Below are 13,172 nucleotides of genomic sequence, written 5' to 3' on the forward strand. Positions count from 1 at the left end.
CCAACTACATTTAGTTCAACAGGAGTGAACAGTTCTCAGAAATGTGTGTGTGTGGGGGGGGGGGGGGTTCAAAAGGAGTGAAGAGTTCATATAAATGTGATATTTAACATACTTTGAGTTAAATGTTGACCTAGAATTTGAAAACTCCTTTCTTTGTTCTGATGATTGTATATGTATATCAAATAACTTAACATATAATATTACGTAAAAAGGCAAGCAAATGAATTTATGATTTGAGGAATAAGCAGAGCAAGTGTGTAACCTGTTTTGAAGTTTTGAAGTACCGCTTTTTGGCTAAGATCAAGTGTAGTATCTGTTCCTGTCAGTTTAATATCTGATACGTTCTCTATCTGAGATCTTCATTTTAAACAGATTTTTAGAACAGGGAGACGGTCAAAGGGGCTTGCCCCGGCCACCCCACGCGTCGCCTCGGTACTGCAGTGCTTCCGAGAGCGACGCACCTTCTTGGGGCCTCACGGCGGCTCGGTGGTTAACATTGTTTCCTCACAGCAAGAGCGCCCTGGGTTCGGATCCCAGCTGTCCCAGTTCCCCAGGAGTTTGTGTGTTCTCCCCATGTTTACGTGGACCTTCAGGTGCTCTGGTCTCCTCCCGCTATCAAAGACAATGTATGCTAGGATGCATACTCCTGTCAGTGACCTTGACTGAGGCACTGGCAAAAGCACCTGGAATCTGCTCCTTTTGTGTGTGCTCACTGCTCTAGTATGTGTGTGCTCACTGCTCTAGTATGTGTGTGCTCACTGCTCTAGTATGTGTGTGCTCACTGCTCTAGTATGTGTGTGCTCACTGCTCTAGTATGTGTGTGCTCACTGCTCTAGTATGTGTGTGCTCACTGCTCTAGTATGTGTGTGCTCACTGCTCTAGTATGTGTGTGCTCAGTGGTGTATTGGATGAGTTCATTTCACTGCTCCAGTGTGTGTGTGTGTGTGTGTGTGTGTGTGACTAAGGAGACTGAACTGGTGGTGGTGCTATAGGGTTTGTTTAAGTTCGGTCGTGTGTATACTGCCCTCTGGCGAAATATAAATGTAATTAAACGTTTGGAGGGACCACTGAGAATCAGCCGACAGTGTTGTTCCTTCTCAGTCTAAGTGGACTATTTGTACATTGAACCAATGGACCATTTCAGGATCGCTCTAAATTACTCTAAACAATCATTACGTTATCTCAATGGGTGCAATACTGCAATATTTTTAGGTGTGTGAGGGGGGTGTCCTGTGAATGCTTTGCTATTTTAATTACACTGATCATCTCGTTTGCTTTTTGCAAACTATATGATCAGTGTAAAAGTGTTGTTCAGATTGAACCTTGAGTATTACACCCACCTACAGCAAGAATGATAAGACGCTATATGCATACACAATAATACATTTTAATGAGCTATCAAAGAGTCATATGTTCTACAAAACAGAGCCTGGAAATCAGTTCTCATCTGGATGTCACTGTACACTAAAGAAATGTCGTGGACAAACCAAAAAACAAAAAGGGCTGTAACATGCTTAGACGTTTGGATTTCACACAGACACACACACTCACCCCCCTTCACTTCATCTGTTTGTCAAAAAGGACAATCTGCATTCTACTGTTTTCTCCTTTTCTCCTTCTGTTATTGTTTGTGAAATATGCATGTGTGTGGTGGGGGGGGGGGGGCAGAAATGCAGGGGGGGGGATTCAGGTAGATGTGTTATTACAGTAGAAATGTGTAATTACAATAGCTGCCTTTGGAAAACTTATATTGCTTGTGCCATATATTCTTATATGCTATGATCTTTCCTAGAAAGTGTGTAAGTACTGTCATCTTCCTCTTCTTCATCTTCATTTTGTGAATGTTTCATTGTGTTCATACAACACCTTATAAACAACTTGGGCATTATAGAAGGAAGGGCAGTTGTTGGCAGGTAGCCATAGGGCTGGGCATGGAGACAACCTTTCTCCTTCCTGATGATGCCAATATTTAAGCCTTATTGGAGTCACAAGAGCAGTTGACCATTAATCAGCTGTGCTCAAGTCAAGCCCACAGTTTACAAACATATCTCAAGCCTGCATAAAGTGTTTTCATTGCAAGAGGTATATTTTCGTGAAGAGAGCAATTCTATATCTTTTTCTTTATGTGTTACAATGTGGTGATAATAAACGTACATGTCTGAGTCTAATATTGCATTTCCTTAAGGTCTTGTGGATTTGCTGTGGAGAAATATCTTCTGAAGCTTAAAATTGGTTGTTTTGCTGAATACAAGCTTAACTCATGCACTCATTGTAAACATAGTTCATGTATGTTTTAATCTTCAAAATTTTGTAGTTTTGAAGCTTATTTTTTATTGTATTTGTATCAGTCAGGAATTTTCTTAATCCATTCTGAAGAAACTGCAATAACATGTATATAAAACCTGTAAATAACAGGTAAACTGTAAGTATCTATAATGTGTAATAATGTCATTTGTGATTCACCATACATTAATTCTTCCTGGGAAACAAAGTTTGACATTAGTCTTACACACACACACACACACACACACACATACACACACACACACACACACACACACACACACACTTAGTTTACTGCCTGATCTGTCTGGCTAAACATTAAATTAGATTCTAACAATAAACCAAGATAACATCCTCAGAAGTAATTTGGATTTTGCAGCCCAGAGCCAAGTTCCCTGTTTCTCTATAACTCACAGACAGGTTGTCTCTTGTTCTTGGATAAAAGACCCTAACGTCATGTCAAACATGAGGTAAAAATAAATTGATGACACCATATAACAATTGACAGACTACAACACGGTCTGAGACCAGACAGACTAAAACAGTAAACATGACCCAAGAACTACATTCAAAACAAGATGTCATACAAGTGTATGGAAAGCAGCGCTGACAAGTTCTCACCTTTAAATGTCACAAGTAGATTTTTTTTTTCTTAAACTCATGGCATGGCATTGCACTGTTTTAAACTCTTAAACTGTTCATACCTCAAGTAAGATTTTCAAGTGGCTCATTAAAACTCTCAGTGTCCTACTGTCTCCCATAGTTATTTTTGTTTTGTGAAACGTTGTGTATCCACATCTTTTGTGAATTTACAAAAATACTACAGAAGAAAGCAGCTTTGCACTGTAGAATTATGAATATGTAACCCTCTGATTATCATTATACTGCGTCTTAGAGCCAAGCATAAGATTAAGATCAGGACCCTCTGGTTCTTACCCTATGGTTTGAACTCTATGGTTCTACCTTTTGTTCTTTTTATCTTTATGGTCCCCTACTGAGAGTATATTGACACACAAGTTCAACAGTTCATCCTTGGTTAACACAATGGTTGCAGGATTGAAGCTGTTAATTTATTAATTAGGTTTTTGTTCTTTTCTTTGGCAGATATTGAGTTGGGCCTGTCAACGTCCAGATGCACCACCACCGCTGCAAAAAAAAAAAAAAAAGAGATACATGCTATTAGAACGCTTGGAAGCGGTATAGACCACACAGATGTGACCGGTGCTTGAAACTGAATGCTAAATTGATGTCGGTGCCCGAACCGAGTCTTTGGCAAACATTCCTTCTGTGTTGACGTTGTCGTGACTGAACGCGTGTCTGAACCGATTGGTTGGCTTGCATTTCTGTCTCTGTGAATAACCACGGCAGATATGCCCACCCAGCGTTTCTCCTCTGTATCATTCACGGGTCAGGCATCCATGTCAGAATGTGTGGGAGGAACGAGCATGATCCGATTAAGCTCCATATCCTTCTTAGGCCCTAGCCTTGGGCTGAAAGAGAGTTAAATGGGAATCATTTCTTTCCAGCGTGGGTTTAGAGTCTCCTCCCAGCTGGAAGGAGGCTTACGAAGGTGATCTGTTTTGGGTAACAGTTGAACTTTTCCATTGATAAGTCTGGGAGTCAGAGCTTGGGTAGGTGGGGTGGGAACATTTAGACGGGAAAATGTCATACTTGACGGGGCTTTTCCATGTATCACGGAATCACGCATCCCCCTGTCTTCCAGTGAGTTTTTTCACATTTTTTTTTGTTTGACGGTTTGTTTGTTAGTTTGTTTTTTTGTTTCTGTAAACAATGAATTAATAAGAATTGTATGCTAGACAGCAATGTCTGTCCAAAACTGTTTTAAATGACTGGCCTGGCAGGACGATTAAAACCTCAGAGTGAAGATGTGGACTGTGTCATATTCCAAAAGGGGCAACCCAGCATTGAGCAGAAAACGTATGGTGCTGCAGGATTGTAGCATTTTTGATAAAATATTTGACAGGCATACCACTTCTAACAAGATGTAACAAATATTTAAATCTGAAAATCTTTATTAAAATCAGTATAAATGTTTAATACCGTGACAAAACATCCCTGGTGTACTTTGCTAAAAGCGTGTGTACTTTAAGTTCCCAATACATTGTTAAGATTTTGAACAGTGTGCTTTACTATGTGCCCACCACCACCAAACACGCATGCACACACACACACACATACACACACACACACCCACATCCACACTGATCTTTATCAACAAAATCAAGAGGTGCAAATCTTTTTAAACTTATCTGGGGAATCAGAATTTCAGCTAAATACAGCAAAAAGAGCATGTTTTTTTAGAAACACTGAACAAATGTAGGAAATCTTAGCCGACAAACCTTGAAGACGTCTCTATAAATAAAACATACTGAGAGAACACCCATAAACTACACAATGGATCCAGTTCTCAGCAAGAAACTTCATTTTCAGCTGCCTCTAAAAATACTCAGCATGTCTCCTGAGGGAGGCAAATTTATTTCCTCTAACTAATCGGGCTTAAGGACCAACTGGATATAAATGCTACGGTGTGGAGTGACAGCAGAAAGAATAACTTTACCATGAAGGGACGGGTTAGCTGTCAACAAATTAAACCACAATGTCACAGCTGTGGAAATATGCTACAGTCCACTCTCGATGGGCAAACCAATCTCATTGGTCTTTCTCAGCCCACCTCAGTTCATTTCAGCGCGGGCAAATAAAATCAACACTGCACCAGAGCCATGTACCACTCGCCGATCTCAGCTGGGTCTTATCTCTCTCTCGCTATTGACACCCCTGTCCTTTATCGAAATCTAACAAAGGGCCACCTTGCCTTTTATATAACCTTCATAAACGCAAAGATTCACACAGCAATTCAAGTGCACTCGCAGCTCCTTAACGAGATTAGCGGCTCCATCCGACAATAAGCAATTGGCCCTAAAAGGAGAGTCTTAATACAAAATTGCATAATATCATTTCAAAAGCGGCTGTCCGAGATATGTGTTGTTATCAGAGACACTTTAAACGTTATTAATTTATTACAGTCTCTTGTTCTTTCAATATTTTGCAACACCTAAAAAAAAAAAAAAAATCCAGGTCGGATGGACAAAGTTTAAGGTGGCCTTGATATGTTTAGTAACTTTGTACTCTCCAAAACAGGATTTGACAAAAATGATTCATCTCAGAGATTAACTTTATGATGGATAAAGAGAGTGTATAAAGAAATTTAACTATGTTTTTTACCAGAGAAGTGCATTACTACTTATCTTGCTCTCACACATCATTTGCAAAGGAAACAAAAAGAGAAAGTCTCAACAAGATAACAACATTTTTCCCTCCCTTTTTCTAAAGAAGAACTTTTCTTCCTACCGTAAAACGATAAGACTCTCTTATGCCCAGAGGTGCAAGGCAGATTTTTTTTTTTAATGCCGGTAAAATAGCAATGATAACGGAGAGATTAATTAACATAGACCCAGATTTAGCCCAAATTCCAGGGAAAAAAATGGATTTTTTTTTCATTTTGTTTTTTTTACACTAGTTTGTCTAAAGTAAAGCAGGTGCTGAACTGAGGTGGGAGAAGGTCAAATGGAGGACAGTGTCACTCATCGCAGAGGAATCTAATGATGCAAATCATGCAAATAAGTCCATTTCCATAATCACATAATATGCCAACTGTAACACTCCTCTGCACCTGTCTCCTTGCTCAAAGCTGAGCTCATCTCGCTCACTTTCTGAGATAAGCCTCAAACGGCTCCACCTGAGAGAGAGAGAGACACACACACATGTAGATACCTGCACATGCAGTTAGAAACTAGGTGCCATTAAAGAGAAGAAACTCCAGCTCAAAAAAAAGTTAAATTCCACCTTCTGAACACCACAGAGAGCAAGGGGTGGACAGGAAGGCACCACTTAGACATAAGTGAAATACAAAAGACTTTCTCATCTGTCTGGTGCGCATTGTAAAAAAGCATGTCTCGCTGCTGAGCTCAAGACCTTTAATGGTTTGCATTTTATATATGTCTCACTCCCACACAGCTGCCGTGGAAACCCAACTAAACGTCTGAACGGTTAACCACGTGTAAAAACAGATCTGAAAACAAAGATGCCATATGCTCAGCTGTTTCTGATTCTCATGAAAGGTTTTGAATAGTCCTCCACTGATTCTGCGTTAACCACACACAATGTACACGTTCCGCATTCACAGAATAATTATAGTTAATGTAAGCATGACCACTAGATCAAAGCATGCTACGTTTGACAGCCATTTCAACTATATTTACATTATATGGGTGTTTTCAGCATCACCTCTGCTTTATAAAAAATGCATTTGTTAAGTTTTTCTGCTATGACTGTTGCAGAGTTGTGGTTTTGTAGCTGTGGGCAGCATACCAACTTTATCAAAGAACAAAAATGTCAAGTGTAAACAATGCATTCCATCTGCGTCTCTCTTTGAGCGATCGGGGATTAATCTCAGCATCTCGGAACTCTTCAGCTGTCTTCCCATTCCAGTCAGCCTCAACCTCCCTCTGTTTATCTGCTGGTAGGAGAGATGATACATTTTTTTATTAGCATTCACCGAAGAGGGAAAAATACTGAGATATTCAGAAGCCGACCTCTGCTCCTGTCTCTACCTGTCTCTACCTCACCTGTTATTCTCTCTCTCTCTCTCTCTCTCTCTCTCTCTCTCTCTCTTTCTCTCTCTCTCTCTCTGTCTGTCTTTCTCTCTCCTTCTCTGCTCCTCTCTCTCTTTTTATGTTAGTTGTTGCAATAGGTCACTGCAATTACTCACTTCTCCTCATTTCTCGTGGAGGAGGCCTGACGAGGGGGTTAAGAATCGAACGAGACCTGGCTTCTCTGACTCAACTATACACGTGCATTAATGTACGGCCATAGGGGCAAGTTTATGCTATATCTGGGTAGTCCTGTGGATATATTTACAGTAGATGTACAGTATAACCAGTGTGACGTGCTCCGGTGGAAACTCTCCGATTCAATACATTGCACCACTGCTTGTTCATGACGTATCTCAAATGCAAAAATCTTATCTCCAGTCGCGGGTCCTCTTTTACACGGAGACCCATTATGTAAATAGACAGAATATGAAATTGTAAAAGTCCGCTAATTACATTGAAATAAAACCACACAATGACCTTAGTGTCATGAATCATATTGAAATGACAGGAGATGGCCTTCCCCGTACGTAATTTGTTTACCTCGACACAATGAGTCTGTGACGAGGCTGTCCAGATAAAGTCATCTACGGCACAGGGGAAAAACTGACTGCGCTCGTGCGGCGGGGGAGTGGCGGGCAAATCTGGCCGTGGGTCAAAGTGTGTCGTGATGGCCATTTGCCCTGTGAGATTCAAATAGAGCAAAAGCTCATGGGCTCAAAGCAGAGGTCGAACAGGAATGCGTCTTATGCCACGGTTAACACAGATAATACATTCTTACATTCAGCTCTTGTAGGGACTTGAGCGAGTTACAGTCTCGAGTCTTAATAAATCTAATAAAAATAAACTTGACGCAAAGTCATTTCAAAGGCTGAGCTTTGTGACGCAAAACAATTACTGTTAATCTGTTTTTTTTTGTTTGTTTGTTTTTTTTGGTCTGTAATTCTATGTTTAACGTGCCACTGTAGAGTCATTTTCTCTCAGACAAACCAGTAGGATCTTTTACCACATTTTATTTTAATTTTTCATTACTGGAGTGTATTTTGTTTGATTATACTGAATGTAAAGTTGAACTCAACTGTTAAATGGTCTTTCATTCATTCCTCACAGCACACTATTTGCCAAAGTCAAGATTTTATTATTATTATTTTATTATTGTTAGATGCTATTAAAAGGTCTCATAAATTAATACATTCAGGTGACTGTGTAGCACTGGTTTGGCACCCATTAAGTGCAGTAATATTACATGATAAAGAGCCTGTGGATCTTGGACAACATTAAAAAAAAAGATATTCTCACTCTGGACTTATCATCTTCAATGTTCCGTGTCAAATGACGCTTAATCTCCGTTCAAACAAAGTCTTACGTACGGTGTATCCTGACCAACCGATGACACTGGCAGTGATATCGACCTTGTGCCCGTGTGAGAGACCAAGAATAGAAACACAGAGGATTTCCTTACCCCCCCCCCCCCAAAAAAAAACCCTTAAATATGAGGAAGGTAAATCCTTCCACAGATACAAGCTGCTCTATCTCTGACATTTAAAACCAGTGACGTCAGCAAGCTCACCAGTCCGATTTCTTTCCTACGGAACGTGCAGGTCTCAAGGGCAGGAGGAAACCTCGGACGTGCCCTGAGGAGTGTTCGTCACATTAGAGAGAGAGGAATCCCTAAGATACAGGTCTTGGTGTAGCCTGTCTGATAAAGAGATACAAAGAACAACTTGTAAAATCCTGCATGTAAGGTATGCCACAGCATTGCAGCAGGCACGTAGGGCTTCACCCACGACCGTGTTCGCACTGCTGTAAGTGAGTCAGTTTACAGAGTAGTAATCTAGAGCAGTTATAGCAAAATAGTCTTATAAACCAGGTATCAAATATTCTCACCAGAATAAATAATAAAAAAAAACAAACAATTGTTCTGGGAAAACATTGTTATTTGAAGGAGCTGTGGTTCTTTATTCAGTCCTTTTGAGGCCACTACCTCTGTTTTATCAGTTTTCCCTTTATTTTCAGGTTGATTTCACAGGTGTCTTTTTGGTCAGAAACAAGGTTGCGTGCAAGTAACCAAACAGGCTAAGAATCCATTTGCAGAGTAGTGCATTTATTCCGGTAACAGCAAATCCAAAAATACAATCTAAAACTGAAGCGGTTAAACAGGTTTTTATTAGATAGGCCTATAGTGAAACCATAGAGAGAGAGTCATAAACAATCACCAAACTGGAAACAGGAGACAAAGAACAAAAAAACAATAAATGCACAACTAGGTCACGCACACACACACACACACAGGGCACAATATAAAAGAAATAAGGAAACTCAGTTCGGGAAGCGTGCAAAGACACAATATCTCACAAAGACAGAGAATGTATGACAGAGGGTCCCTTTGTCTTCAACGTAACTAATCAGTTACAGGTGTCCTCAATTATCAAAGAGAGCGAAACATGGCAGGGACGGAGCCAAGAGCTCTCTGGGCGAGAGGTTGTTACAATGAGATTACTACCAATCGCTAGGGTTAGGGTAAGGTCTTGGTTAGGGTTAGGGATAATAACATCGCAGCTTTTTTTCAAAACAAACGTTTTATACAATCGTAAGACGCAAGCATTGCATCTTACACGTCAAATATTGACCTTTTCCCAGATAAGAAACCTACTAAATCATGTGTTACACAAATACACAAATAAGCTCCCAATTAAATACTATGTTATAACTCTTTATCGCTCTATGTTTGGGAGTGATTAGTTTCTATACCATTGTTATTTAGATGTATAATAGAACGGGTGTGGGCTTTTATTTTTCTCTTTTGTGTGACAAGTTAAGTACACATACACACAAGAAAGATATGCATACAGCAGGTCATACAGTGGGCCAAGAGTACATTGTTTCTCGCATCTGCCGTGATCCGTCTTCGAGAATTTCACTGCCGTGACCTCATATGATGTCACAGAGGAATCTTACGGACGGCCTCGGCCCAGTGAGAGGTAGGCAGGTCCGCGGTATAGAATGACACTTTAACTGAAGCACGCAGTGCGGTCAGGACACCGCGTCGCCGCCGACACAGAGGACAAGAATTTAGTAATTGTGCCCGTGTCCCCGGCATTAGCATTTCTCAGAAGCGCTCGGCAAAGTCCTTTATTTTCGCAGACAGGTGAACAAAACAATCGAACAGCTGAATGTCTGACACACACACACACACGCAGGCACAATGATGCCTATTTCACTCCTCTTATGAGACATCAATTAGCCATCTGCTGTCCTCTTTATGGAGAGTGAGTCAAGAGCTCAAGTCTCCAGCTGGTAGAAATGGAGGGACGGGCAAATCAAAGAGATTGTTTAGTGATGAGTCTTGACCGTACTCATCTCTCAGTTAAACACGTAAGGGGGAGAAAAAGTAAAGGAATCGATATGGAGGACTCCCTGGAATGCCGGTGAGACTGCAGAGACCCCGCAGAATCATTTCGCCCTAACCTGTACGACGTTCATTTTGGCGCGGGCGATTGTGCACCTGCGTTAAAGAGAAACCGAAAGGAAAGAAAAAAAAAAGCGACTAATTACTAAAACCGTCAACTGCCCCAGGCTTCAGCTGGCATCGTTCGTTTTTCCCCCTTTTTTCCCCTGTGCGCACTGCACAGAGCATTCCCTCTGTGCCAACATCCATACCGTGCCAGGGGCAGGCATTCTCTTACAGGGCACTGTGTTCGTTATAAATGAGTATGTTATGGAAGATAAGAGCTAATCTCGCCCTCAGAGGAACCGGTCCGTTTCCTACCGCACGTGAGTCTCGTTAGACTGTCGGCCCAAAGCCTACGCTCACGTCTCTCCAGCCAAGAATAACTCCCAAAGACTCTATTCTTATTTTGTCTCCTACTGAAAGATAGGTTGTTGTATCCTTGGGTGTTTGGCACATGAAGGAAAGTGATAAAATATTTTCTAGGGTGACAGGCTGTGTTTTCAATGGAAGAACAGAGGACAAAGTTTCAAAAGCTCTGACGGTCTGGAGGTTGTGACATTACAGAGGAAAATGACACACACACACAATGGCCCTGAGCCACTAAAGAATTTGGGTGTTCCAGTAAAGGTCATTAAAGGTCATTAACAAGCTGTTTAAGGACAAAGCCGTCAGACAAATGTTAGTTTGTGGTCACCTAAATTAGTTGCCTCTGCTCCAGGCACCAATTTCGCTGTTACAAATTTCAAAGAGGTGTGTGGTTAAACCAACCTTCTGAAGACTATCAGCGCACCATTGTGAGATTAAAAACTGACTCATTCACCGTGTCATTCAACCATGTCAATTAATAACCTTGAAACTAATCCCAAGTAGTGTGTGTGTACAGGATTGGTCAAATGCAGAGGAGGAATTTCATCCTGCTGTGTACTGTGTATAGGGCTGGGATGACAATAAAGGATTTCATTTCATTTTATTTCATTTTGAAATATTAGATTCGAAAATGGTGCCAGGGGAAAAAAATGATCTCGTGCATTTCCACATCAGTTCAATCTGTGTTGCTTGAAAAGAGTGTGAACACGGAGAAAAAGAAAAAAAAAACACTTTCCACTACTGGAAACCGATGTGTATTGCAACATTTCCACGTCCAAACACACCAAGGAGCACGCTGACAGGCTTTGACGCCGAGGCCTTACGCTGAAACCGGCTTCAAACACAGCACAGCGTAACGAAAGGTTGGTGTCGAAACAGCCCGAGTTCAGATCAGATAGAGGGTGAGAACTCTGGCTCTCGCCACAAACCATCAGGTTTAGTCACCGTGCAAAAAGATGAGATTAGGTGAATAGGACAGGGGCAATGCAGGGCCATGACATCAGAGGTGTGAGGAGAGCTTTGGGTTTATACCGGTGGAGAACAAATGCATGATTTACACACAACAGGCACATTGATAGAGATTGACAGCTGAGCTCAAATTCAGAACTGCTGACATCACTCTGACAGTTGAGGCGTCTTTCAACCGTGTCCCTCTCTGGCGTTTGTCCGCGTTGCCGGGTTACCACAGCAGGGCGGGGGCGGGCGCGAATCGTTCATCGTGCCTTGATGAAGACTAGTCATTTCTGAATGCTTCAGCCTGTTACTCTTTAATCAGCTTCAGATCTGCTTTATTTCACAACCGAATGTACTGAGGAGGTGTGGTTTTCAATCCCTCATCAATTTATGAGTGTATTGCTATCACTGACATTCCGTTTCAGGGCCGCTTACGTTTCAGTTTGATTGATGTGATCATGTGATCACATTGGAGTAAGCATTGTTTTTGATAATATCACTGGCACTCTTTAATGCTGAAAAAGTCTCTTATCCTCCCACTGACATGGTGTGTGTGTGCGTGCGTGCGTGCGTGCGTGCGTGTGTGTGTGTGTGTGTGTGTGTGTTTATGTGTGTGTGTGTCTAAATTTCAGTGTCACTGGAATGAAAAGGAAGCAAATTGCTCCAGCATTACTATTCATGGTAATGTCTCTACATTTTAAGGAAAATCACAACGTCAGATAAGGTCTGAATTCTTCTTCCTCATATCTCTCTAAACATCCTTTGACCTTCTTGTTTTCTTCTTGTCTTTATTTGTTTTTCTTTTACTGATAGTACCTCTTTGCCTGCTTCTAGGATATCCTTTCCCAGACTTTCAATCTTTTCTCTCACGCAGGATTCAGTGGGCAGTAAATATTTGACAGTCTATACCAATACTCGGCCAAAGAAATTGTATTGAAGTATCATTACTGGAACACAGCTGGTGACGGTTCACATCTGCTTATTTCTGTACTGTTCGTAAAGTCCAGTGAATTTACACAAAAGTACCAACTTATGTCTACTATGCATGACAGGACATCATGAAATGAACATATTTGTGTAATTATGTGGCACATGGCATGGGTGTGTGTATAGATACAATACATATACATATGTGTGTGTGTGTGTGTGGGTGTGTGTGTGTGTGTGTGTGTGTGTGTGTGTAGCTAGATAGATAGATAGATAGATAGATAGATAGATAGATAGATAGATAGATAGATAGATAGATAGACAGATACCTCATGAATCCCAAAGGAAATGTAGGTGTGCGTACATACATACACAGCAGTATACATACAGTGAAGCCGATGATAATTATTTCAGTTTTATGCATTTATCTGCCTTCATCATAGATAATGCTTGTTAGCATTTATTTACTAAAAGGGCTGATCAACTCACCCTCACAATAACACCGTTAATGTAACTTTGTT

At 41.0% G+C, this 13,172-nt stretch overlaps 1 non-coding gene across 1 annotated transcript; it reads left to right on the plus strand.

Moving 5' to 3' along the window:
• Positions 1-282: 282 nt before the first annotated feature.
• LOC115825825 (U2 spliceosomal RNA) lies at positions 283-466 on the plus strand. The gene has a single exon (XR_004025782.1). It is a non-coding gene; the product is annotated as a U2 spliceosomal RNA (small nuclear RNA).
• The last annotated feature ends 12,706 nt before the right edge of the window (positions 467-13,172 follow it).

Source organism: Chanos chanos, chromosome 12, assembly GCF_902362185.1.
Source record: "Chanos chanos chromosome 12, fChaCha1.1, whole genome shotgun sequence".
Taxonomy (NCBI): domain Eukaryota; kingdom Metazoa; phylum Chordata; class Actinopteri; order Gonorynchiformes; family Chanidae; genus Chanos; species Chanos chanos.